At 47.0% G+C, this 5416-nt stretch overlaps 1 annotated feature.

The window, feature by feature from the left end:
* Positions 543 to 3197: an enhancer, noted in NCBI's record as "VISTA enhancer mm988". NCBI's record gives its function as "enhancer in: neural tube[4/13] | hindbrain (rhombencephalon)[7/13] | forebrain[7/13]" and the evidence as "EXISTENCE:transgenic organism evidence [ECO:0001131][PMID:17130149]".

The following is a 5416-nucleotide window of genomic DNA, read 5'->3' as shown; positions in this document are numbered from 1 at the left end:
TCATCTTCTTCATCCTCCTCCTCTTCCTCTTCTTCTCCCCCTCCCTTCCTCTTCCTCTCCCTCCTCCTCCCTCCTCCCCCTCCTCGCCCCGCCACCTCTTCTTCTTCTTATTTTTTTGCACATTGCTTTTCTCAAGATGTGTCCCCCCCCCACCCTCTGTGGCAGGTTAAGTTAAGAAGGCAGCTGCAGGAGGCCTGTGGAGGGAGCTGTCGTCTGTGCAGTGGGGTAGCTGGGAAGCTTGAAGAGGTCACTGGCACTTGGGAGAAGTGTCCTTGTTGAGTCGGCTTCCCTTCATTTTGTTTTTATTACCATCTTTATTGAGGTCTGTTTCACAGATCATAAAACCCAGCTATTTAAAGTGTATAATTCAGTGGTTTTAGTAACTTTGCGGGGTGGCGGACGCCCCCTGCACCACAGAATTTTAGAGCTTCAGGGTGACCCACAGGCACATTTTCCAGTTGCCTGCCCCACCCCCACACCCTTCCCTAGGTGCCCACTTACTGGCTCTTCAATTACAGGACTGTAGGTTACATTCTAAAGGCTGCAGACCTCAGATCACCAGAACAGCAGGAAAATTGCAAGGCCTGGGTTTGTTTCCTAGTAATAGAGTTTGCTATCCCAAAGGCTGAACAGCCAGGGGCTCTGCACCTATTAGGTACACAGGGGCTCTGTACCTATTAAGTACAAAGGGGCTCTGCACCTTTTAGGTATACAGGGGCTCTGCACCTATTAGGGACACAACTTCTACCTGTGTCAGGCAAAGCATTTCTTTCCTTTGTCTCTTGATGGATGCATTCCTGAGTTCCTCCAGCCTCATCTAACTGGATGCAACTGCTGATACTGGCTTTGTGGCACATGCCTTTAATCCCAGCACTCAGGAGGCAGAGAGGCAGGTGGATTTCTGATTTCGAGGTCAGCCTGGTCTACAAAGTGAGTTCCAGGACAGCCAGGGCTACACAGAGAAACCCTGTCTCGAAAAACCAAAAAAAAAAAAAAAAAAAAAAAAAAAAAAAAAAAAAAAAAAGAAAAAAGAAAAAAAGAAAAGAAAAACACTAGCTGTTGGTTCTCTGCCTGGGTTCGGAGCTGCAGAGGGTATGGTGTGACTTTGTTACTTCTGTGATTTCTGCCCAATTTAGTCCTCATTTTCATGTTCAAAATGAGGGAAACATGGCGAAGGTGCGTCTGTAGGTGTGGTTATAGGTATGTAGGTGTGGCTGTAGGTTTGTCTGGGTGGCAGAGCACGTGCTATCGATGTTTGAGGCCCTGGGATCAAGGCCTAGAATACACTGAAAGAGGCATGAGCAGATCACATGCTTAGCCTGTCAGCATTTATGCACTCGGGCAGGAGATGCTGTATATTGGATTCTTCAAGATAATATATTTATAAACACACACACACACACACACACACACACACACACACACACACACACACACACACACTTTCAAATAACACAAGGCCAGTGCAGAAAAACTGCACAAAACTCAGAGTCAGCTCCGAGGCCTCCCATGCGTAGCCCTTGCTACAACCCAGGAGGCAGGCTTCCTGTCTTCCCACCTTATAGTGTTACTTTTGCAGGATTCTGGTGGCAGAGAAGGCATTTTGGAGCCACGGGGTGCCGCCTGGCTCTTACTGACCTGGGCTGCCACTCTGGCGTAACCCGGCTGCTTCTGGGCTTTAGACCCAGCTGTTTAACCTGCTCTCTAATTTCCCTCTGACCACGGGCCAGGCTTGGCCTCTAGGATGGTCCTTCTGTCTGCCACATCATCTGCTGCGTGACGGCAGGGCCAGCCTAGAGCGATTAACAGCGAGAGCCACTCCGGAGCGTCTGGGTAGCAGGTTGTGGCACGTCTCAGGGTAATTGAATTTTGTACAGAAGCTATCTCGTTAATCATAAATTAATGACTCTTCCAACTGAGGCAATTAAGAAGACCTAGGATTAAAAAGAGCCATATATTCATTTCACATCTGTCTAATTACCCTGAAGTTCACGGAGCCTAGGAGAATGGGAAAAATAGGTTCCATTCTTCTCCGTTGTACTCGACAGTTTTCTCTAGGGCTGGCTCCGCCCCAAAGGGGGAATTGGCTTCTGAAAGTGCAAATGCCTCTTTGTGACCTGCTAGGCTAGCATAAAGAGGAAGAGTCCGGACTTGGTGGGGAAAGCTTGGGGACCGGAAATGGAAACAACCTGAGTTGTCTGTCCGGTCCTGAGAGCCAACCTTTTGTTAGCGTCAAGGATCAGAAGCTTGGCGATGGGAGGAAGCTTCTAGGCTTTTCCACGGAGCCTGGAGGGACCATCTGAGCCAACGTGTGAGAACAGTGAAGTGAATAGAATGTCGCAGGCTTCTCGCGCCTCCGGGTACCTTGTCAGGGCGCCTATATACTCTTCCTCACTCTGGGAATTATACATGGTCAGTCACATTTTGAATATGAAAGAAATTTCCTTGACCTAACATACACTACACATAAAATAAGAACAAAGGGAATGAGTATTTTATTTGCACAAAACCTTAATTAAAGCAACTGTCTTAGATTTCCCAGTCATGTCTAAAAATAGTGTGCTACATCAAGGGCCTCTAAGGAAGAGAGGGAGGGGTTTGATAAATCCGAATAGAACGTTTAGATGTTCTCTCCAGAAAATGACAGCAACTTTAGAGACTGGGTAAGACTTGTAAGTCAAACCAAATATACTGGAGGCCCTGTAAAATTTCAATTAAGCAATAAAGGAGAAGAGGTGGTAGGGATGGGGGCTGGGTAGCAGGGAGAGAGAAGGGATGGGGGTGGGGAGGAGAGGAAGAGAGAAGATAAGAAAAAGGAGAAGGGATTTCAAAATAAAAGAGCTTTAAAGCCATTGCTCCACAGCAGGCTTTTGGATGGGGCATCTCTTGACTAACATGTCTGTCCTGTCCCACATGCCTGTCTTGTCCCACATGCCTGTCCTGTACCACATGCCTGTCCTGTCCCACATGCCTGTCCTGTCCCACATGGAAGGAAGGGCTCTTCAGTTTTCTGTATCTCCCAGTCAGGCTGAACTTGCCATCCTAATCGTCATACTGTGGTCTGGGCTTCTCTGTGCCTTTATATGCTGGTCTGTCAGTGTTCACTGCCCCACGACAGAAGGTGGAGGAGTGCATGAGCCCAGCTGTGCCCTTTCCTGTGCTGCCACCAGTATCCAGGAGGTCCAAGCCAATAGTGTGAGCTCTGTTTCACTGGTGACAAGTATCTCCTGCGGGCAGATCTCTGTGAGTTCAAGACCAGCCTGGTCTACAGAGTGAGTTCCAGGATAGCCAGGGCTACACAGAAAAACCCTGTCTCAAAATCCAAAAAAGTAAAAAAAAAAAAAAAAAAAAAATTAAAAAAAATGTTAGCACTGGATTCCTGGAAGGATGATAAGCCATCTGACTTAAGGCTATGAGAGTGTAGGAGGTTTCCCAGAAGAGGTGACAGACAGAGCTCACAGTGGTGAATTACTCGGTTGGCACTGTTCCCAGTACTTTACAACTGTAAACTCACTTCATGTCTCCTCAGTCCCACAAGTGTCCACTTTGGTGGAGGAAGAAACTCCAGGAGATTGTAAAACCTTCCCAAGAGCCACACATCTAGAACAGAGTGGGATGGGGTTTGATCTGGAACACTGAAGTCATAGTACGTGTGCTAGAGGTGTGGTCCCCTGACTGCCGCCGACCCCGCCCATTCTCCTGCCATCTCTGACTCCTGGTTTTCTCATTTGTAGGATGGGTTGGCAGTAAGCAGGCTAAAAGGGCCCTGGCTTTCTATAGTGTGTTACTTTTCATTCAGTTCATTTTTCATTGCTATAACGAAACACATGAATCAGGTCATGTCCGAAGAAAGCAAGGTTCTTTAATTCACCATTATGGAAATTAAAAGCTCAAAGAGAATGGCATAGGTTCCAGTGAGGGCCCTTGGCAGGGTGGTAGGAACACACAGGGAAGAAGGAAGCAGTCTCATTTCAGATGTCTAGGGCAGGGTGAGGATGAGGAGAGGAGGGTGGTGTCTGGGAGAAGTCGGGGGATGGGAAAATATGATAAAAATACACTATGTGAAACCCTCAAGGGGGGGAGTGGGTGGATAGGGGAGTGGGGGTGGGTGGGTAAGGGGGACTTTTGGTATAGCATTGGAAATGTAAATGAGCTAAATACCTAATAAAAAAAAAATGAAAAAAAAAAAAAAAAGCCTAGAATATTTGCCACCTGGCCCTTTATAGAAAGCTTTACAGTCCCTGTAATTAACAAGTAATAAAAGCGCTAGTTGAAGAAGAAAAAAAAAAAAAAAAAAAAAGAAACCCTCAAAGCATAAACAAGCAACAAACAAACAAACCCAGAAAGCTTAGACTCAGGGTTTTATATCAGTTTGATCTTGGATTTCCCCACCTCTTAAAGGTTCCACAACACCTTCTCAAGCTCTTAACAGCTGAGTGTGTGTGTGGGGTGGGGCTGGAGGGCAGGGAAGCAAACAACCTCCAAACCATCGTCTGTGGTTCTTGAGTTTCAAATGGAAAGACAGGAAAAGGGGACTCAACTGGACTCAACCACAGCATTTATGGTGACAAGGCTTGGCTGAGTCCATGACAGGCTTCAAATAGGCAATTAAGGATACTAGGCTTAAATCTCTGTTTCCAAGAACTGGACAATTCCGGGCAAGTCCAGGCCTTAGAAACTGCCTGCCACCTGGCCTGAAGCAAGGACAACGGGTCAGCAGCAGTTTCCAGACTTCCTCAGCAAGTGTCCAGCCCCCACACCCTGGTAATGGAATGTTTATAGAGATGGACCCAACAGATTAACATAGATGTCACCTACCTTGGATTTCCCTAATGTGCTTTAAATCAGGCCTGCAAGCTTACTTGGTTGTCTCTCTATTGGTAATGGGAGACCCCAGCATGCTGGACTTCTGCAGAATAAAGCACTCTGTGTGTTTGCATACTATTTGAGTCTGGGGTGTCATATTTCATGGACCCTTACAAATAGGTCCCAGGGGAAGGTGTCACAAAGCTGTTTGTAGTCATGCACTTGCCTCGGTGACCAGCATCATGTCCAGGCCACAGTAGGGCAAAGGTTGCTCTCACTGAGCATTAAGTAGCATTGTATCAAAGGTATGTGGGAGAGAGGCTTTGTCGGTGAGGGGGTATTGTTATCAAAGAGGGACAGCTCCTGAGACCTCACAACAGTGGCTGTCTACTCCCAATACTGGGTCAGTGCCCAGTTACCAGAACAGGACTTCATGTAAAGAGCTGTTAAGGAAAGTTAGCTAGGTAGCTTAAAAAGTCAGGAAGAGCCCAAAGACTGACAGGTAATTAGAAGCAGTTATGGATGAGGGAAGAGGAGGGAGTTTCTTCTAGCTCAGACACATGAGTAGAGGTCACCTGCCAGCTGTTGCTGTTGGCGGTTCAAGGATTGG

The sequence above is a fragment of the Mus musculus genome, chromosome 16 (genome assembly GCF_000001635.26).
Source record: "Mus musculus strain C57BL/6J chromosome 16, GRCm38.p6 C57BL/6J".
NCBI classification, from domain to species: Eukaryota; Metazoa; Chordata; class Mammalia; order Rodentia; family Muridae; genus Mus; species Mus musculus.
Note: the sequence above shows the minus strand (reverse complement) of the source record. Positions and strands in the feature narration are given on the sequence as shown.